General features: G+C 37.7%; 1 pseudogene; it reads left to right on the top strand.

Annotated features, from left to right (window-relative positions):
- Positions 1 to 2,320: 2,320 nt before the first annotated feature.
- Positions 2,321 to 2,924, top strand: LOC140523888 (ubiquitin-conjugating enzyme E2 C pseudogene; annotated as a pseudogene).
- Positions 2,925 to 23,161: the final 20,237 nt, after the last annotated feature.

Below are 23,161 nucleotides of genomic sequence, written 5' to 3'. Positions count from 1 at the left end.
GACTTCTGAATATTCTCTTCATACCCACTTGGCCTCCAGATCCGCCCAGCCAGTGCTTGGGGTCTGAGATTCAAATGCTGCTTCTCAGCCTCAGGGCTTCCAGCGGGGGCAGAGCTGCTATTCAGTGTGAGATTAAGTTCAGGTGCTCAGGTGGGGGCAGGGCTGCCTCACGGGACTCAGTTCCCTCATGGGGTTTATGCAGAGACCTTCAACAATGGATCCAGGTTCCTGCCTGCTTTGGGAGCCCTTGTCTGCTCCTGCCTCCGCTGCTGCCTCCCGAGGGGGCCTGAGTTATGGGGGCACCCCACTCCCCTCTCGGCAAGCCGAGAAGACCCTCTCACCAACCTTTGGGGCCCGTGGGTGGAGGGACCTGTGCTTCTGCTGGAGATTCCACCCCTGAAGCCTGCTTGGATCTGCTCCTCTCAGTGCCGCACGGCCAAGGCAGGGCTGGGCTCGGCTCTGGGTCTGCAGCACGACGGACCTTTTGCAAGAGGTTTTCAGGGCTCTCTGGAACAGAAATCTCGTCTGCTCTGTTGTTCTGTGGCTTCTGCTGCTCCAGAATTTGTTGGGAGTTCTTCTTTACAGATATTTTATGGGCTGTGGGTTTGGAGCTAGCGTATGTGTGTCTTTCTACTCCGCCATCTTCATGGATTCAATTTCTTTTGCCATCCTGGCTCCCCTCTTCTAGACTTGAGCCATCTTATATCTTCTAAAATGTGCCTCCCAGAACTGAATACCATATCCCAGTTGTGGCCTCACAAGGACAAGTGTGTAGCAGGTCTGTCCCCTTCCTTATTCCGGACACTAAATTTCTCTGGGTGCAGCCAGGGATTGCATTAGTGTTTCTGACTGTCACAACATCTTATTTCTGACTCACACTGAACCTGGAGTACGTTACAAATTCTAGGTCCTTTTTTTCTCACATAAATTGCCGCCTTCTTTCTTTTCTTTTTTCTTCCCCATTCTATACTTTTAGTTTTAGCCCATAGTTCTAGACTGTCAAAATACTTTTTTAGATCACGATTTTTCCATTTAATATAAGTACTGTATCTATATATCTTCATTCAATTCATTTATAAATGCATTGATTAGAACTGGATTGATGACAGTTCTGTGTTAAGGTATCACTAGAGAAACCTCAACAATTTGATGTTAGGTCTTCCTGTTAATTTTCACTTTTTGGGTATTGTTGGTAACCCATTTCTGAATCTACCTGACTCTACTGGTATAAAATTAGCATCTTGTTCATAAGGATACTATTAAGGTTTTTAAAAATATGTTGCTGAAGTCTCTAATACCATGTTTATCATATTTCTTTGATCTATCATTATATAAGCCCCGTCAAAAAAAAAAAAAAAAAGAGAGAGATTAGGTTTGGCATGACTCACTCTTAATGTAGCAGTCATGTGTTAGCCAGTGGTGATCTGTATGCTCATGTTTAGGGAAGTAGTGACACAAAGGTGGAGGATTTGAAAAGTAAAATTGGGGGGAAAGTAAAGAGGGGGAATGATGAGAATGGGGAATGGTGATCAAGGAAGAGCCAATTTGCTCTTCCTGCTCATGCTGTTTACATTTGGAGGCACTCTAAATAGCCAAGAGATTTCCCTATAAAGAAACCTAACCAACTCTGTTCTAATACTGAAAGGCCAGAGATATAGAGGAATGCCTGGATTTGATCTCAAGTGAGGGAGAAAACCCATGTAGAGTTGGAGGGAGTTGAAAACTGAGATAGAGGCAAGGGAAGCAAAACCAAGTTCCATTGGTTCCTTGCTTGTAGCAAATATGTATGTCAATCAATCAACAAACATTTAGGAAGTACTTACTATAGACCAGGCACTGTATTGATTTGTAGGAATATAAAGAAAAAACAAACATTGTGCTTCTAGGAGCTTTCATGATGATAGAGGAGTCAAAGAAACCTTAAGCATTCAATAGGTTCTTGAATTCATTACAGCGGGCTGAATAGTTATCCAGTTCATGAATGAAAAAATATTTTTCACCTCTGAGTGAATCAAGAACTAATTTTATTGTCATTTTATGCAAAATTTTTGCAGATTATTTTTGCTTTTGGGTTGCTTGGAATAGTTAGAGTAGGACTAACTGGGGATTGCAATCTGGAATGCATGAGTTGGATTAAGAGTTTATCTGAACATGCTTGTGTTTATTTTGTCACTGATCAAATACTTTTTAAAAGTTAGGGCAGTTGCCTCCCACCCAGGAGTTTTCTCTTTCTGTATCTCTGGTCCCCCATGGCCTAGCAGAATAGTGACCCAGTCGATGCCAGAGCCACAGCCGCCGCCAGAGCGCAACCTATGAATCCATGGGCAAGAGGTTACAGCAGGAATTGATGACCCTAATGATGTCTGGAGACAAAGGAATTTCTGCCTTCCCAGAGTCAGACAATCTCTTCATGTGGGTTGGAACCATCCATGGGGCAGCTGGGACAGTGTATGAAAACCTAAGGTACAAGCTCTCCCTGGAATTCCCCAGCAGCTACCCATACAATGTTCCCATGGTGAAATTTGTCACACCTTGTTACCATCCTAATGTGGACACTCAAGGCAATATCTGTTTGGACATCCTCAAGGATAAGTGGTCAGCTCTGTATGATGTCAGGACCATCCTGCTATCTGTCCAGAGCCTGCTGGGGGAATCCAACATTGACAGCCCATTGAACACACATGCTGCTGAACTTTGGACAAACCTCACAACCTTTAAAAAGTACCCTGCTGGAAACCTACATGAAGCAGGTGACTAGTCAGGAGCCCTGACCCTGGCTGCCCAGTCCACCTTCCTTCATCTTGTGTGTGCATGTGTGTCTATCTTTTTCCCTTCCTCATAATCTGTCTTCTTTCTCTTCTCTCTTCTGTACAGGACTCTATTATAAACTGTTTTCCTTTTTCTTTTTTTTTTCTTAAGTTCTAGTCCAGCCCTCAACATTAATGTATAAATAAAAGTTTTGGTTGTTTTTTTTTTTTTTTAAATTAGGTCATTGATTGAGATGACTCAGTGAAATTGTCAAGGAATTAAACAGGAGTTGCTGGTCAATGGGACAAATAAACTGAGTGACTTGATTGGAGAAGACACAAGTACTATTCCCAAATTCTTTTAAGAACTCGCTGCTGTTGATCTTGAAGAGGACCATGACATCCAGAAGGTGATGCCATGACTTGTATGTGAGGCAGGGCTGTGCAAAGTCACCAGCCTTACTGTCTCCTCCTGAGCCATCTGTAGCAAGTTATAGATCAGGATGACTGGGAATGGCCCTGGACACAGTGGTAGATGGCCTTTTTAAACTGTCTGTCCCAGGTCTCAGTCATGTCCCACTCTTTATGATCCCATTTAGGATTTTCTTGCAAAGTTGTTGGCACGGCTTGCCATTTTCTTCTCCAGATCATTTTAAAGATGAGGAAATGGGGGCAAGCAAAGTAGAATTGAACTCAGATCTTCACGACTCCAGGTCCAGAACCTCATCCACTGTGCCACCTAACTGCCTCTGGAGATTGATGAATATCATGGTCAGACCTGAACTTTAGGAAAATCATTGACAGCTTTGTGGAGATTGGATTGGAGAGAGGAGAGTCTTGAAGGAGACGAACCAGTTAGGAGACTATTGTAATGGGCTGGTGAGAGGTCATCTGTTTCTGAATCAGGGTGGTGGTTGTGTGAGTGTAGAGGTAGTGAGATGGAGGTATATGCAAAAAGATTGTGGAGATAGAAAGATTGAGATTTGGCAGCTGACTGGATTCCATTGGCTATGGAACATACTGCCTCATCCCAAACTCTTGGAATGCCCAACTCCCTTTGAGCTTGTGCTATCCCTTTACTGTCCTAATTCCTTCAGTTATTAGTGCCCCCTTCTTTCAATTTCTATTTATTATACTTAGTATTTATTTATGTTTGAGTTTATTGTATACCTCCAGTAAAAAAGTGGGCTTCTCTGGAGTCTGAACCATCTCTTTCATATCCCTAGCTATGTGCCAAATAAATATAATATAATATTATGATATGACAAGTTATGATGCAATGTAACATTATATAACATTACATTATATCATATCATATAATATAATGTAAATTCTGGTTTACTAATTTTTTGAAAGCAATAACTCTCAACGTTTTCTCACTTATCTTGAGTTTTAATTCCATTAACCCTTTCTTGGTTGGATTCTTCTTCTTCTAAAAATTATTTTCCTGGTTAGAGAAAGCAGCAGTAAAACAGAAGATGAATAGTTATAACTTCTTTCAGTTGTCTATTATTGTCTCCTCACCTGCTCTAAAGATGGATCTAATCCTTACTTGGTGTGGTGTAGTGAAAAGAACACCAGGTTTGAAATCAGAGATCCTGGGTTTTCAGATGTTGACCTAGCTATTTGACATCTTTGAGTCCTTGGGCAAATCACCTAACCCCTTCAAACTCCAGTTTCCTCATTTGTAAAAGGAAGGCCTTAGCCTATGTGATGCAATGGAAAGAACTCTCATTTTGGAGCAAGGCAACCATGGTTCAAATCCTAGCCTTTCAACCTTTGTGCTGTAGGTCAAGTTACTTGACCTTTCTGGGTCTCAGTTTCACATCAGTTAAAGAAGGGGCTGATGGGGAGAGCTTCCAAAGTCCCTTCTAGCTCTAAATGTCTCTTCCTTTTCTAAGGTTATTGAAGTCCCAAGGGTCCAAAGCTCTTTTCATTGTCTTTAGTTCATACTAGGCTTTAACTTTCTCGACATTGATTTGAAAGAAGTTTGCCACTTTTTTGTGTTCCTCAATTACCTGCTCTTGCTTCTTCCTCAAATATCTACTCTCGTTTTCATCTCTTATGTACAGCCTTCTAAAAATATGAATTTGTTAGTAAGTTTCCTGTGTAGCCACATTGTTCTCATTAGACATATCCTTTGCCTTTATCATTGGACTTATTTGTAATTTTCATCAATTAATCAATCTATAGACATTTATGAAACTCTTGCTATGTGCCAAGAACTGGGCTAAATGCTGATTAGACAAAGATATTGTAAAATAGTACCTGGCCTCGGGGAGCTTATATTCTAATGTGGGAGCTTTTACACACACACACACACACACACACACGCATGCATGCATGCACACACTCACGCATGCACGCACTCATGCACACACACAGGTATATATAAAGACTACGTACAAAATGAATACAGGGTAGTTTTGAGAGGGAGTACACCAATAGCTGGATCAAGAAAGGCTTCATGCAGAAGGCACACATATTTTATTCTTGAAAGCTTATCCTTTGTTAATCAATTTTCCATTGAGAGTCTGAGTTCATGAGATCCTAATTAATCTATTTCTGAACTTTTTGAAGTTAGCTTTCCTGAAGTCTAGGGTGTATTTCAGGCCATACATAATGTAATACTTCTTAATTATCATGAATGCTGGGTGGTCTATGGACTAGTCTTTCATAGATTATGAAATTATGTAGTTTATGTAAGTATATATGTATACATATTTTGCATGAAATTCATAGAGCCTGAAAGTATCTATTATGGTATGAGCATGTCCATACTTAAGTTTTTGGCATGGATTAATAATTTACTTAGGGGAGCCCTTATTATTGTTTGTTTAAAAGCAGTGCTAGTCTTCCCATTAATTTTGGGGAAGTGTTTTGTTTTGTCTTCAGTTAGGAATTGTTGCACAAACAACTGGTTATACAAAAGTAGGTTGCACAAACCTACCATTTTGATATTTTTTCTTGCACCATCCACTGTCTCTTCTCTCCAGTTCTAAAGGGATTAAACAACATTGATAGCTTTACTTTAGTTCATTTGTTACAAAAATATCAGTAAGTAAAAAAAAATTGTGTCTTTACTTTGTAAAAGTACTTTGTGATGAAGATATTTTGGTAGTATAGTAAATAATTATTTGTGCTGTGGTAAAGGATTTAGGACCTGGCAACAAGAAAGGATTGAACTCTTCCTCAATATAGTATGGTTTTGCTTATTGCATTTTATTTACAGAGCACTTTAAATTCATTAATTATTTAATCCCCATAATGTCCAGATGAATAAAGTCAGTTACTCTCATGTGCAGAAGAAACTTAGTAGAAGGCCACATGGTCAGACTAATAAAACCAGAATCAGAAGGCAAAAGTGCTTAGTCAAATCTTTATTTTATAATATCACATTTTGTACATATCACATAATGTGTTGTATAAAAATGTTCTTAATGGAAAATTATTATTATTTTGGAGTCATCTGCAAAGATTTACTGTTTGTTTTGTTGTTTTATTAAAGAAAATGATGAGACTAGTTGCTATATATCATAGAATCATAGACTCTTCTATCAACTGAACCATCCCAGGAAAGGTCAGTGGTGTTGCTACAAAGGTCAAATCTATTTTCGTAGCGTAAGGCTTAAAAAAGCTCCTGTCTCAATTTACTGTTATTGTGCCAAGCTTTTTTCCTGCTTACATGTAGAAAGAGGTTGGGTTTCATGTATATCATGTAATATGGTAGGAAATAAGCAGAACTAGGAAGAATTTGATTTTAAATTAAGCAGCATTGTTGAAAATTCTATTTTATGACTATTGGCATTTTAGTTTGATGGTCAAGCCAGTTAATGCTTGGGTTCAAACCATAAAAAATTAATCCATGAGAGAGATACTTAACCTTTGTGAAATGAATCAAGGTTTATTGCCACTTATGTGCAAGAACAGGTGTCAAGCAGAAGCCAAATCAGCAGTGAGTATGGCTTTCTGCAGGCCCAGGGGTTCTTAATTTTTTTTAGTGTCATGGACTCCTTTGACAATTCTGATGAAGCCTATGGACATCTTCTCAGAAAAATGTTTTTAAATGCATAAAATAAAATACATAGGATTACAAAGGAAGTCAGTTATATTGAAATAAAGGTAAAATTTTTTTAATCTAAATTCATGGGCCCCTGAAATCTTCATGGACCCCAGATTAAGAATGCCTGTACTAGACTAGTAGTATACTTAATAATCATATGTTACTTCAGGTCCCAGATCTTGGTTATTGGGGACATAGCTAATCCTGTCAATATAGAACAAAGAATGAGTAGTGGTAGTAGGGACTGTACCCAAGCATTGAGTGACTCAAAGGCCCCCTTTAGGGGAGAGGTTTTATACCCCTGTGGGGTTAGGTAGCAAAGCACTGACGTTGGCAGGTCTTTTCACTGAGGTTCATTCCCGTGGTACAGAGGAGTGCAGTCATGCCTGAGACCCTGGTCTGGGGACTTTATCATGGTTTCAAGATGTCTTCAGTACTCTCAAAGACCATAGACAAAGGCGCTTGGATCAGGGGTGGGGAAGTGGTAATGATGATAGCCTGTTTTTTATAATTAGCTTAAAGATGATATATGGTCCCAGACCTTGGAAAAATTAGAATGGGCATTCTGCTAGCTTGAATACTTACAAATATCTGAGAAAAACTTTGATAGAAGCTACTACTAACTTAGAGTTTCAGGTAAGGAGGGAACATTTTACAGAAGTTGAAAAGGAATAAAATCTATTGAACTTTTGAGAATCAGTTTCATGAATCTATAAACAGCCATGCTTCAAAGAAAACCATTAACAACATAAAAAAAAGAGATTGCCATAAACCAGTAGTCTCTAAACTTCTTAGCTGTAAAAATTTTTTGAGTTCTTTCCCCCCTACTCTCAAAGTATTTAGTTTTAATATTTGGTTTTAAGAGATGTCATGGCTGAAAAAATATTTCAAAAACCTATTTGGATCCAAATGAATGAAGTACATCCTTGGCTGCACTAACTAAATCATGGTACTCATGTTCAATCCCATCCAACAGTTATGCCAGATTTTTCATTGAAATTCAACTGGTAAATGTCTACCCTCTCTTATATTAACCAGTTGTTTTTATAATCTAATCAGATGATGTTGCATGTTCATATTTTCAATGCATAGGTTCAAAATCAACTAAATCTTTAATTTAGAAGATTTTTAAGTAGGTCAGAAAAATCTGTTTCCAAGCTATTGAAGTATGCAGATAGGAGAATTTATATAGGCGACACATTTATATGGCAATAAAAGTTTAATTTTCAAATAATCTTGCTGTAATCATGATGATTTCATATTTATTATCATTTTATATTTCAAAGTGTAATATCTACTTAGGTCAAGGGTCATCATTAAGTATAGTGGACATAGATCAATATTTCAAATAATCTTGGTAATATTTAATTGTTTTGGGCCACTTCTTATCTGACATGATTGTATTGTTAATATTTTTACTTCATAATGTGGCTAACTGGGAGAAGGAACAATGTCAGCTCTTCTGTTTTCTTTTTGTTCATTTGTACTTGCATTATTAGTATTATCTTTAATCTGTAGTCTCTTTGCAGGAATTTCTAAGCTAATGTTTCATTTTGTTAAGAGAGGTAGTCTGGCATAGCTTGTATGTGTGCGTATGCATGTTTGTGTGCGTATGCATGTTTGTGTGTGTGTGTGCATGTGTGTGTGTGTGTTTGTCCTTCGACCTGGACAGCCTTCCCTCAATCAAAACAAAGTGTATGCATGTGGGTTTGAACAAACACACACACACATATCTGTCTAATGAGGACCCAGTCCTTGGAGCATGTACAAGATCAAATATAGTAGGACAGGATTGGCCTGGTCCTCTTTGGGAACAAAGGACAAACACACATATTCCAGTACATTATTGCCAAATGATGTGGAAATCTGTTGATCCTCCTTCTGGAAATTTATGATAAAGGGGCCCTTTTCCTGTCTGATTCAGAGTGTGTTCAAGTATTCTCTTAATGTTTCTTGTTGCCTTATTTCATGGTGACAAAAACCCTTTTAATTGGCTCCTGCCCTGGAACTAACTGTGCACACAAAGGCTCTAATTAATAAACTGTCTCTCCTTGGTGGCTTTTCAATGAGGATGATGAAATACTATGGGTCTCTAGGTCAGGGTGTGATATCAACAGTGTCAGACACTGCTGCAGTGGTCTTTTCTCCTCCCTTGGGGCCACCATGTGGTTCTGCTGTTTCTTATGTTCCTGCTGTGTTTATTGTTTTCTCATTTTAGGTGATTAAGTAGCAGAGATTAAGCAGACCAGATGATGACCTTGTGAGCTTCATTCACAATGTCAGAAGAACCATCACCAGTCTCATTGCTTAGTAAGTGGAGTTGTTCTCAGCTCCCATGAGGGACTGGTTTTGAGAAGCAACCTATTGGATCCAGCTCAAAAGCGAATTCACCTGGAAGCTGACATCTTGTGTTCTACAAACAAAGGAGCAACTTGTCCGTTGACTGTGCCACACTCAGAAGTGAATTTGGTAGGGAGAATGTTTTGTACTAACCACTTTAAGTTTGAGTGTCTTATCCCCAGTGGGGGAATACAAGCGGAAGAGTATACACTGGTTTGTCAGGGGGTGGGAGGGATGTTGTACTTTGATCCTTGGCTGTATTTTCTCTGTAAATATCCTTTTGTAAAATCTAATTGATGTTAAAATTGCTTCTGATGTTGGGGGAACATATCAGATAGGAGTTTGTGAATGCTCATATTAAAAAACCCCAGAGACATTGAATACGGAAGGAAGCAGTAGCTAGCCACAGGACTTCCCCTTATACATACCATATTACATCCAAATAGCCCTACTTGCTTTTCCTCATACAGTTCATTTCTTGCCATAAACTATCCCTCATAACTGAAATGCTTTCCCTCCTTACCTCAACATGTCACATTACCCAGTTTTCTTCAAGGTTTAGCTTACTTGCCATCTCTCACATAAGGTCTTTGTTAATCCTATCGGTTTATAGTGCTCAACAAATTTTATTTACTTTGGTAAACACTTGGTATTTATCTCCCTATATACATGTTAAGTATCCAGTAGAAAGTAAGTTCCTTGAGGGCAGGAACTCTTGAGTACCTAGCACATAGTAAGCAATAAATATTTGTTGAGTTGAATTAAATAGAGATTTTTTGGTTTTTCCTGTTCGTGAGTTGCTGCAGTGGTAAGGCTTTTTGTATTTGGCTAGGCTGGTCTTCAGACATCAAATACATGATTTGCCTGTGATCCTGTACTCCACTCATTTTCAGTTGGGTCGAACCTGTTGGAAACTGTATTCTAATGGCATAGCTTTGTAGAACCCCCAGTTATTTTCATGACATAATGACTAGATATTCTATGGAGATTTCCACTGTATTTTATATCGTATTTGTAACAACAACAACAAAGCTATTGTCATTTGTTATCATCATCTTCCATTAATTTAAAATATATATCTTGCAGCTACTTTTAGATAAATGTTGAATGTTCACTTTGGTACCTCCTCATTAGTACAACATTTTCCTTTATCTTTTTTTTGTGTTCTTTTCGGGCATTAAAAGTCCTTCCAGGAAACACATTACAGGACTGGCTCCATACCAAAACCACACAGATGACTTGCTTTGTCATTTCTGACTCTCTTCTGTATCAGCCAAAAGTTCCAGCTTCATCCAGCATGGTTAGGCTGTTTAAATCAATTGAAAAATAAAACCCATTAGCTGCCTTTTAAAGCCTCTCTGTTTTCTACTCTCCTACTCCTTTTTCTTTTATTATATTTTAGAGAAGAGAAAGCAATAGAGTAAAGGCTATGAAGACTATGCTGTTGCCAAGAAGTTATAGCATTTCATTGGATCATTTTTTGACTTTTACATGCAAGGATCACATATAAAATATTTTTGTAAGATACAGCACACTTGAATCTTTTTCAACAGATGATGCATCAACTTCTTTTTTACTGTTATGCCATAACTAACCACCTTTACTTTGAAATCACATCCTGTTTCTTCTTTTTCTGGAAGAACCACAAAGAACACAGAAAGATGAAGAAATACAGTTAGGTAAGGGTGCTATACGATTTTGAAAATGAAGAAACTGCACTCAGTGAGTGGTTAGCTTAACTGTAACATTCCCTAATGAGATGCAGGACTCTACACTATATATCTAGTTGCAAACTAGCTGCATTGACAGTGGCTAAGTCACTTAACTATTTCTGGGTCCCAGTTTTCTCCTCTGTAAAATGAGAAGGGTTAAATGGACTAGATGCCTTCTAAGTTTTCTTCCAGCTCTTAAAGTCAATAACTCATTACTTTTATAGCATAATAAAATAATAACAATAGCTAACATATATAGTATTTACTATGTGCCATACATGATGCCTTGTGCTTTACAAATATTATCTCATTTGATCCTCACAACAATCTCGAGAGGTGATATTATGATTTCTAATTTACAGATGAGGAAACTGAGGTAAACAGAGAGAGGTTAAGTGGCTTGTTCAGGGTCACACGGGTAGTCAGTATCTGAGTCTAGAATTGAACTCAAGTCTTTCTCACTCCCAGCCTGGCACACTATCTAGCTACCTAATATGACTATATAAGGCATTATTCCTGATTTTAAGAGACATACACTGAAAAAATGAATGAATAATCACTTTCTTTACAGGATGATAGAAACACAGAGTAAGAAGGCAGTGCATCTGAAAAACTGACAGGCAGCCTTGGTGTGAAGACATCAAAATATCGGGAAGCCCTTACTTCCTGGGTCAAATCATTCCTCTTTTGGACAGTCCTAATTGTTTAGAATTTTTATTCCGGAATTCAAGCCTAAATTGCCCTCTTTGTGGCTTCTACCCATTGCTCCTAGTTTTGCCATCAGTGTTCAGGCAGAAAAAGGCATTCTTCTTTCACATGACAGCCCTTCAAATACCTGAGCATAGCTATCAGATATAGACGTGTGTATGTTTTGCCATCTGTGAAAATCTTATCTCCTTATCCCCTAAAATCACATGCCCTATGAATTCGGTGAAGTATGTTATGAACCTGGTGAGATTAATGCCCTGACACACCGGTATTAGCTCTTGGGTTAATTTAATATTTTTTGCCATTTCTCTGCCAGCAAGAAAAAGGAGAATGAGGTTGCCACACATGGATATGCTTGTAGATATTTCCTTGATTTATCATTTGTATTGTTTAAGTACAACAGCTTTTACCTGTGAGTTAATGGAAATCATTAGCTTTTAGAATTCCCCATCATCTACTGCCATCATGTGGCCATTTAATTTTGTTGACAGAAGAAAAAAATTCAGATTTGAGAGTCTCTTCAAGCCTTTCTTTTTATGTTTCTGGTGCAAGCTTGACCCTGGGCAAAATTCTTCATTTGTCCTCAGTGTCACTTAGTGCTTGAGGTACCTCACGCAGTCCTTCATCAGAGAACTGCTGTCCCTGACAGTTCCTTACACTCCAAATGTTTTTTTACTTTTGACTTTGCTGTAATATTTCTTTCATGATTGACTTTTTGAATCCTTTTCTTTCTATACTTTAGTAGCAGAAATAATTAGAGGAAACCCCTGATTTGCTGGATTTGAACATTTCCATGGAAGTGGTCCTATGTTCTTTTCCCTTCTGATGGAACATATGCTGTCTCCTTGCTAAAGGATATGAGTGGACAGTAGTAGCTCCTGGTTGACTCCTTGTTCTTTGTAACTAGGGGTTTAGACTGAAAATGATTGTCATGCCGTCATGAAATTGATGTACAATATTGATGAACTTCTCCAGACAATCAAATTTTGACATAATTTTACATAAGCCCTCATAACTGACAATATCAAAGGCTGTGGTCAGATCTACAAACATTGTGTGCAGACCTCTGTTCTGCTCCTGGCATTTCTCCTGGAGTTGTTGGACAGCAAACACCATATTGAACATTTCTTGGCACTTTCTGAAACTGGCTTTCAAGTAGATGACCATCTTTCAGGTGAAGCATCAGCCTATTAAGGAAGACTCTGGCAAGAATCTTGCCAACAATGACTAAGAGAGACCCCCACTGTCATTGTCGCAGGACAATCTATTCCCTTTACCTTTATAGAGGTGGACAATGGAGGAGTCATTGAACTCCTGGGGCATAACCCCCTCTTGTCATATAACCTGGAAAATTTCAGCCAGTTTTTGTATGAGCAGTGAATCCCCCACCTTGTAAATCTCAGCCAGAATAGGATCAGCACCAGGTGATTTGCCACAGGAGAGGAGCCCAAATGGTATTCAAAACCTCTTCTTTAGTTGGAAATTTGTCTAGAGAGGGATTGACTTCAACCTGAGGTAAATGATCAGTGGCTTCACATTGATTGATGATGGACTGTTGAGAAGTATAGAAGTATTTAGCCCATCTAACCAGGATCATGTCCTTATCACTAATCAATGTGGCTCCATCAGCACTGAGTAGTTGAGATGCACCATACATCTTTGACCCATAAATAGCCTTCAGGGCATCATAAAAACACTTTGGATTGTTACTATCAGTCCAAAACTGAATTTCATCCATCTTCTTACCGAGCCAAGAATTCTACATCTCTCTAAGCTTAAATCTCTAAGGACTCTTATGACATTTCTGACTGCCAGAAAGTACAGCTGAGGTACTCTCCCCCGACCCCACTCCTAACTATAGTAGCAAAAATGATTGTAACTTAAGTATATAACAGAGATAAAATGTGTTTGCCTAGATTAGACCTCAAGTCCCTAACACCTCGTCTGTTTTGCGTTTCTTTCCCTGAATATGGGTGATTAAATAGTATCCTGAGAGATGTATGTTTCCAGCATTGGCAGCTATCAAATGAGAGTTCCTGGGTTCCTGAGTTGGTACTGATGTCCAACAGGAGGTGCTTCCTTCAACTGTGGTCTTCTTGGAGGAGAAAATGATCACTCAGGAGGATGCTACATCTGAAAGGTCTTAAAAGCGTGTCAGTTCTGGCAGACTGGGAGATCTGGGCCTTACTCAGGTAGATGAAATGAAATGAGATGAAAGTGAGGTACATATTATACAGTTCCCTAAAGTTATCTTTGCCCCCTGGAGAAGTATAATTGGTATGATGGGTTATTATTTTGTAATCTACGTATCTATTAATTTGTGCTTGTGAATCTTATTTCTTTTGTGTTAGAGGAAACAATACTTGCCCTATACATAATTTATTTTGTATATTCAAGAATATTTCCATAAGGGACCCTGTTAATCTGTTTTAAGGGAGACTCTGGAAATGAGCCATATCTAAGTTTTGTTTAAGAGATTTTCCCCAGAGATATTCTCTGGAATGAAAGAATAATTATTCAAAGAGTGAAAGAAGAGCTTGCCTATCATCTTTTAGGGATCAGAGTCCCTTAGGATTCAACCTGAACCATATCTCTCCCTCCTAACTTTCAACTCTTAGAATCCATGACTTTTTTTTAAAAAATTAATTAATTAATTTTTAGTTTTCAACATTTACTACCATAAGATTTTGAGTTCTAAATTTTCTCGCCTTTTTTCCTCTTCTCCCTCCCCAAAATGGCATGTAATCTGATACAGGCTCTACAAATACATTCATAGTAAACATATTTTCACATTAGTCATGTTGTGTAGAAGAATTAGAACCAATGGGAAGAATCACGAGAAAAAAGAAATGAACAAAAAAGAGAGCAAAGAGTATGCTTTGATCTGCATTGAGGTTCCATAGTTCTTTCTCTGGATGTGGAGAGCTAAGTCTATCAAAGTTAGTTATTGCACAATGTGGCTGTTACTGTGTACAATGTTATATATATGACTTACTCATGACAAACTCATGTTTGGCTTTTGTAATCAAAATTTCCTTTCTAGATATTTACTAACAATCTCTAATGATCTGTAATTGAATTTTCTTGAGTCAAAATCAAGTATATTGGCCTATTATTTGCAGACTGTTTTGTTTTTTTTGAAAATCGGGTCATTTGCCCTTCTCATTTGACTTATGGTACCTCTCTCATGTTCCATAATTTTTCAAATATCACCGTTAGTGATTCAGTGACCACATTTGCCAGTTCTTTCTGTACCTCAGGATGTAGTTCATCTGAGCCAGGTGACTTGAGTACACTTAGGGTAACTAGAAGTATTCTAATTATCTCATTAGTTATCTTGTGTATTAACTCTCTATTGGCCATTTTAGTTCATCATTTCTATGCAAAGGTCATTTTCCTTAGCAGAGAAAATAGAAACAAAACAAAAATTGAGCTGCTCTGTCTTCTCTATGTTGCCAGTTATCATTTTCCAATTTACTCCCAAGCAGTTATTTCTTTCCTTTCCTTGTTCTTACTCTTTCCCCACATATTGCTAACTATATAGACCCTTTAAAAAATTAACCTTAGCTTTTCTAATGAGCCTTAGCTAATTCTAAACTTTAGCACTACTGTCATATTTTTTTTAAGGACCATGCCACACTCTTCTATTCATCTTGTTATCTGTCTTTGCTTCTACCTTTTGTAAAAAACTAAATTGAGTTACCAGTGCATCTATTCTGGTCTCTCAGACAACTGCATTTTCCCTCTTCATTAGAATTGTTTCCCTTTGTGTCTTAAGAATTTTATTCTTAATTGGCACCTTGAGAACTAGCCTAACTCAGTTGGCAAGGGAGGTGCAAGGGGCCAATGAGGAGAAGAATGCTTTCAAAAGCAGAATTAACCAAATGGAAAAGGAGATTCAAAAGCTCACTGAAGAAAATAGATCTTTCAAAACTGGAATGGTACGGATGGACGCTAAGGACTTTATGAGAAAGACAGATATCTCAGAACATACCGCGCAGATTCGAAAAATGGAAGATAATGTGAAATATCTTATTGGAAAAACAACTGACCTGGAAAATAGAATCAGGAGAGACAATGTAAAAATTCTGGGACTACCTGAAAACCATGATCAAAAGAAGAGCCTAGACATCATCTTCCATGAAATTATCAAGGAAAACTGCCCTGAGATTCTAGAACCAGAAGGCAAAATAAATATTCAAGGAATCCACAGAACACCACATGAAAGAGATCCAAAAAGAGAAACTCCTAGGAGCATTGTGGCCAAATTCCAGAACTTCCAGGTGAAAGAGAAAATATTGCAAGCAGCTAGAAAGAAACAATTCAAGTATTGTGGAAATACAATCAGGATAGCACAAGATCTGGCACCCTCTACATTGAGGGATAGAAGGGAATGGAATAGGATATTCCAGAAGTCAAAGGAACTAGGACTGAAGCCAAGAATCACCTACCCAGCAAAACTGAGTATAATACTTCAGGAGAAAAAATGGTCTTTCAATGAAATAGAGGACTTTCAAATTTTCCTGATGAAACGACCAGAGCTGGAAAGAAAATTTGACTTTCTAACACAAGAATGCAGAGAACCATGAAAAGGTGAACAGCAAAGAGAAGTCATAAGGGACTTACTAAAGTTGAACTGTTTACATTCCTACATGGAAAGACAATATTTATAACTCTTGAAACATTTCAGTATCTGGGCACTGGGTGGGAGTACACACACACACACATGCACACACGCACACATACATAGAGACAGAGTGCACAGAGTGAATTGAAGAGGATGGGATCATATATTAAAAAAAAAATGAAATCAAGCAGTGAGAGAGAAATATTGGGAGGAGAAAGGGAGAAGTTACATGGGGCAAATTATCTCTCATAAAAGAGGCAAGCAAAAGACTTATTAGTGGTGGGATAAAGAGGGGAGGCAAGAGAAAAACATGAGGTCTACTCTCATCACATTCCACTAAAGGAAAGAATATAATGCACACTCATTTTGATAGGAAAACCTATCTCATAATACAGGAGAGTGGGGGACAGGGGCACAAGCAGGGTGGGGGGGAGGATGGAGGGGAGGGCATGGGGAGGAGAATGCAATACGAGGTCGACACTCATGGGGAGGGAAAGGACCATAAGAAAATAGAAGTAAAGGGGGACAGGATAGGATGGAGGGAAATATAGTTAGTCCTATACAACACAACTAGTATGGAAATCATTTGCAAAACTAAACATATATGGCCTATATTGAATTGCCTGTCTTCCAAGGGGAAGGGGTGGAGAGGGAGGGAGCTAAAGTTGGAACTCAAAGTGTTAGGATCAAATGTAATGTTCTTACCACTGGGTAACAAGAAATACAGGTTAAGGGGTCAAGAAAGCTATCTGGTCCTACAGGACAAAAGAGAAGACGGAGACAAGGGCAGGGAGGGAGGATAGAGGAGAGAGCAGATAGGTCGCAGGGGCAATTAGAAAGCTCGGGTTTGGGGGGGGAGGGGATAAAAGGGGAGAAAATTTGTAACCCAAAATTGTGTGAAAATAAATGTTAAAAGTTAAATAAAAAAAAAAAAGAATTTTATTCTTGAGAGTTTCTTATCCCTCCTGGAATAACTTCTGTGAATTTTAATGTAATGTTATCTATCCATCCTTGCCCTGAACACTTTGAAATCTCCATTCTCCAAATCTAGGATGCATGTTAGAACATGCTCAGCTTTTTCTCTTACTTTATCACTATCTTTAGGAGAGAATGGTCACTTTTTCCTAAGGTTCTTATCATTTCCATCCAATCAGTCAGTTATTTTCTCCCTGTTAATTGCTAACACTTAGCTATTAAATAACATTTAGCATATTAGTGAGGATTAGCTTTAGTATAGAATTTTCCCTTGTTAGTTACCACATCCTTAAATTTTTTTTATATTCTTAATTTTGCAAATACAGCAAATATGAGCATTTCTACATGCAAAGAGGAATAGGAAGGAGGCTTGCACATGATAGCATGAATCTTTGATGAGGGCTGGTGGATAGGGATACAGGAACTCCAAGACTGGAATTCCCTGTGCAGGCCGTCTGGAGAAGAATTCATGAACTCAAGGATTGTTGAGGTCAAGGTAAAGATTTATTACGCTTTTCAACCTCAGAGGGGTACAGGTAAAATTTATATAGGATATTCTATAGTAAAACATGTGCCAAATATACTAATTAGGTGATTCAAGGTGAGACTAGGGAGTGGTTAAGGAATGATTAAGGAACATGCACTTTTGATATCTACTGTGCAGGTATTTTACCCAGAATTCATTGGGAAATAGCTCAAGCTGAGGCTACATAGAAGTGTGGTTTTAGACCTGAAATGTCTCTAAGTCAACTAGCAGTCAGAACTGACTAAGGAATACCAAGCTGCTCTCATCAATGTCTTGTTAGACAAGATAAATGTAAGGGAGTATACGTATGTCTAAGTTTAGGATACATGTGATTGGTCAGTGAGTAGTAAATTTCGTTATGACCCAGTGCACAGCCAGTACACAGCTGGTTCAGACTAATAAATTCTGTAGGAACAGTTGGCTGCTGTAGCAGGAAGGGAGATAATGGTTGTTACTGGGGCAGGCTGTGTCCTTGGGCTGGGGAGAAACTGCCTGATAGTGTTTTGAGGCTAGTGAGAAATGTGATTTTTAGAGAGAAATGTGATTTTAGAATTGGGGTCCAAGCACATGCACCCAAGCACCCAATCATCTCCACAATGTGTAACTTGATCTTCTTTTTTCCTTAAAAAAAATGCAAGAATTTCATCAAGTTGACTCCAAACCCTTCCCGATGGTCTAACTTTTCTTCTGACATTTCTGTTTTCTTTTGTGTATTTCAAAAGAGTCACTGACATGCTTATCCTTCTGTGAAGAAATGGGAAGTGTTTTTCATCATTGGTCCTCTGGAGTTCTGATTGGTCATTGCATTGATCAGAGATCAAAAATCTTTCAAATGTGTTTTTTCTCACAATATTATAGTAATTATATTTTAAATATATTATATTTTCCTGGTTTTACTCACTTCATTGGATAATTTCTGTGTCTTTAACTGCATCCTTTTTTGAAAGAAAAGCAGCTACTTCCTTCTTAGAGTACCTTGCTCCTTCTTCTCCAGGAACAGCCTCAAATCTATTTATTTATTTTTAGTTGTAAATGTATAGCTCTTTTTAAATTTTCCTCCCTTACATGATTCTCTTTTGCTTTCCATCATCATGACAAGAGCCAAGCTTACCTATCTTAAATCTAATTTCTCTCCCCACTGAAGCATGGTTTCTATTTCCTTTAGGAGCATGTCATTGTCACCAATAACTTGGAGTGTATTGAGACATTTTTTGAGTTTTTTCATTTTTTTTTCTTTTAGGAGGAATGACAGTTTCTACTTGGAACAAGAATGGCAGTTAGTTGGCTATGGCAGAAATTCAAACTTTGCCACTTAGATAAGTCCATGCAAAACTATTCTTGCTTTCTATACTGAATGTGACTTTTCAGCTTAAATAAACAAACAAAAAATCTCACTGTGTTTACATCTTATCCAAACAGCTCCTTTAGTTCTTTGGAGCTATTGCCTTCTGAAAACTTGACTTCCCCATCCAATTTAGTTTTTTTTTTTTATTCTCAAAAGGCACTCCACTATCACATAATCTCTATATTCTCACATAGACTTGTTCCACCAATTTCCCTAGCCATTAATTCACTATTGCAACTTGCTTTGCTATTTTGCTTGTTCCTGTTACTTTTTCTTGCTTACCTTGTCTTGCCAGCTATTTTTTTCCTTTTCCTTTAGTCCTTCTTTTTAAGTCTTTCTTTTCAGATTCCTTTTTTCTCCTTTCAAGTCCTACTCCTCATTCAATCTTCTCTCCCATTAGGTAGAAGTGGAATCTGGCCACATATATTGTTTTCCTTCATATTCTTCTCAACTTCTTCAAATTTTTTCCCCCACAAATTTAATTTATCAGCTTGTTCACAAGAGCAAATTTCTCCAAATCACTTACAATATTCCTTCTCCTTTATCAGCTCCAGTATACCTTTCTTCTCCACTTTTCCTCCAACATCTCTTACAGAATCCAGAATTAGAATCATGTGGGCTGTCAATCAGTCATTTTTAACTCTTGTTATATGTACAACCTGTCTTGTTTATATAGCTTCTCCTGCATAGTTCCATGTAAGTAATGTGTTGAGGGCTGCTTTTTCCCCCCATATGCCTCTTATTGTTCTTTGAGTGACTCTCAATTTCAGTTCCTTGGAGACTGTATTGTTCCATCCCTCCTAACTCTACAACATCACCAGGAAAAAATGGTATTAAATTGACATGAACCTTTGTTGCAGGGAGAAACAGATCTTAAAGGTGATCTAATCCATTTCTTTTTAATATGAGCCTAGCTCATTGTCCATTTTCTCTGTCCATCCAAGAATAAGTACTGATTGATGAACTCTTTGAGTTGGCCATCTAATTAGTCTATTATCTAGACAATAGTCATTCTATATCCACTTGTTTTTTTCTGTATGGATATTAAGTCCAAACTCTTTTGAATGATTATGAGTCTTAATTACAAAGCTCTACAATTTTGGGGGGATTTGGTGCAATCAGTACAACACTATCTACAAATAGGATTATCAGGAAGACCTCATTATATATATATATATATATATATATATGTATGTATGTATATGGAATTTCTCTTTGACTTTGATTCCACATTAGGTCTTCTCCATTAGCCTGGTGAATACTTTAGGATGAGCATACCTTCTCTCCACTCCACTGATCTGTGCCTTGTTTGATATTAAGAATCAGGATCATCAAGAAGTTTTCTCTGTTATTATGTCTTTCAAAGTCATTTTGTATGTTTTGATATTTGTATTATAAACATATTGTTGGTAGTATTTTGCTTTGCTTTTTTTTTTGTAGTGAAGAAACAATAAGCCCAGTATTCTCTCTATTTTTTAGTCAATTGTATCCACATTTATAAAAATGTAGTCTACTTTGGAATATCATTTACAAAAGTCTGCTTATTTCCTTCTCATATTTTCATTAAGGATGCTATTGATGTATATGTATTTATACATATATTACTCATTAAATTTTTATAAATATGAGAAAATAGGCTTGTAGGTTGGCAATTATTCAATCAATCACACTATGTTAGGTGCTGTTGATGCAAAAACAAAAAGGAAATACTGCCTGGCCTCAAAGAACTTACCTTCCATTTGGATATTATTGTTTTCTCAGTTTTTTTCCTAGTAATAATTTCTGAGTCTTTTCGTCCTGACTTTTGTACCATCTACTCTTTTAGATACACCTTGAGAACTGATCCCCCATTCCTTCTAAATTATGTTGCTACCAGCAAAGATCTCTTCCATGAATATTTGATCTAGTTTGAATGCTTTTCTTATCTTTGTTTTCTTCAGTGCTATTTCTACTTTCTCAAATGAAATATATGGAACAAAATATATAACATATAACATATTACCATATATTATATATAATTAATTATATTAATATAATATAATACATTACAGTGCAAGTGTGATGACTCCACTGTTCTTGATTGTAAAAAAAAGTTTGGCTACTTAAAAAATATTTACAGATCTTTTCCATTTTTTTGTGTATTTATTCTCTCTTATAATTTTATCTTTAAATGATTGTAGGGAGATTTGCTTAGTTGAGTCTTTTATCAAGCTTTCATTACTTTTCTCTCCCTTGCTTCCAGCTGTTTTATAAAGAATACTGCTCATAATCTTGCATCATCCTTTCTCAGGGAAAAGAAGCTAGATGATGTTGTTAATATAATGCTGCGTTTAGAGTCAGGAATAGCACTGAGTTCAAGTCTTGACTCAGACATTTACTAGTTGTCTGACTGTGGGCAAGTCATTTAGCTTCTGTCTGCCTCAGTTTCCCTTCTGCAAAATGAGGACAGTAATAATACCTATGTCACAGGGTTGTTGAGAGGATCAAATGAGATAACACATGTAATGCATTTTGTAACTCTTAAAGTGCTATATTAATGCTAGTAATTTTTACTAATTAATAATAATCTTAAACTGGTGTTGGCCTTATCTCCCCACTTGGCAAGGACATCAAGTTTTTGCTGTCTGGGTGGTGTAGGGAAATATTTTACCATATTTTTCACATAACCTTATGCATTAATATTGTTTAAACCTAGCTTGACATGGCTAGAAATTGACTTACCTTAGAGATAGTTCGTAGGGAAGCCAGAGAGCTACAGGCAATGTTTGGATCCCACCTAGGTCTCTGTTGTTATCCTGAAGCTGTATGCAACTCTTTGTGACCCTATGGACCATACTGTCCATGGGATTTTCTTGACAAAGATGCTGGATTCCTTTTCCAGTGGATTCAGACAAACAGGAATTAAGTGATTTGCTCAGAATCACACAGCTGGTAAGTGTTTAAGGGTAGATTTGAACTCAGGTTTTCCTGACTCCAGGTCCAGCACTTTATCCACTGAGCCATCTAGTTGCCACCCACATCTTCGGTCCACCTAATGCTTGTTTTTTTGGTTCCCCAGAATAGAATTTTTATGCCTTCTGATACACATTTCAATGTGCCTTGCCTAGGAATTTCCCTTTCTACAAAATAGCTTAACTATCACGTGCAGTGTGTGCTAGTACTCTTTGAAACCCTGTATAATATAAACATTGCAGAGACTGAGAAGGGGAGACTTCTGGATTTCCTTCTCTACCAAATAAATTTCTTTCTAAAACTATGCCAGATTTTGGGGTTTGTTTTCATGACCAAGAGTGGTTTCTAGCTCCAGTGACTCATCTTTATGGGGAGCAGGCTCAGCTTGGTAAAAGCATCTTAAATATGCAGAAATCAATTCTTTTAGTCGAGCTTGGACTAAGAAATCTCTTGCAGTTTTTTGTTTTTTGTTTTTTTGCAGGTAATCAAGATTAAGTGACTTGCCCAGGGTAACACAGCTAGTAAGTGTTAAGTATCTGAGGTCAGGTTTGAACTCAGGTCCTTCTGACTCCAGGGTCAATGCCTTATCCACTGTATTACCTAGCTGTCCCTGGTGCAGCTTTTAAAACCTTCTGTTCTGTGCTCATTCCCCTTGATTCTGGACCTTTCTCATGTGTATGGACCCCTAGAAAGAAAGAAGGACAAAGTCTCTTGTTACTCTCTGGCTACCACAAAATCACAGACTTTGAGAGTTAGAAAGGAGAGATGGTAGAGAAAATCTAAGGGAGTATACAGATCATTGGATGGACTCCCTAGCTAATCCTGACCTGCAGCACTTTATGTCATTCCAGCACAGGCAATTGAATTCTCCTTCTGTCATACAATAACAATCCAAAAACCTTTTCCCTTGCTTCTGAGAACCATTCTTTATCATGGAAAGCAATGAAGACAGCAGGAGCTGTGTTACTGTGGACAATTTAGAGGAAGCTAAAGGCTGGAGGGTAGGCCTGGCTATAAACAGTAGGCAATAAATGCACATGCCAAGGCAGAACAGTGGAGGAAATAAACTATACTATTTCTTCATTCAACTCAATTTATTTCAATTTATTGAAATTTAAACTTCAATTTATTTATCTCAATCATTTTTGCCTTCAACTAAAGCCCAG

The sequence above is a fragment of the Notamacropus eugenii genome, chromosome 2 (genome assembly GCF_028372415.1).
Source record: "Notamacropus eugenii isolate mMacEug1 chromosome 2, mMacEug1.pri_v2, whole genome shotgun sequence".
Lineage (NCBI taxonomy): Eukaryota > Metazoa > Chordata > Mammalia > Diprotodontia > Macropodidae > Notamacropus > Notamacropus eugenii.
The sequence above is the reverse complement of the archived record's forward strand: the minus strand, read 5'-3'. Positions and strand labels throughout refer to the sequence as shown.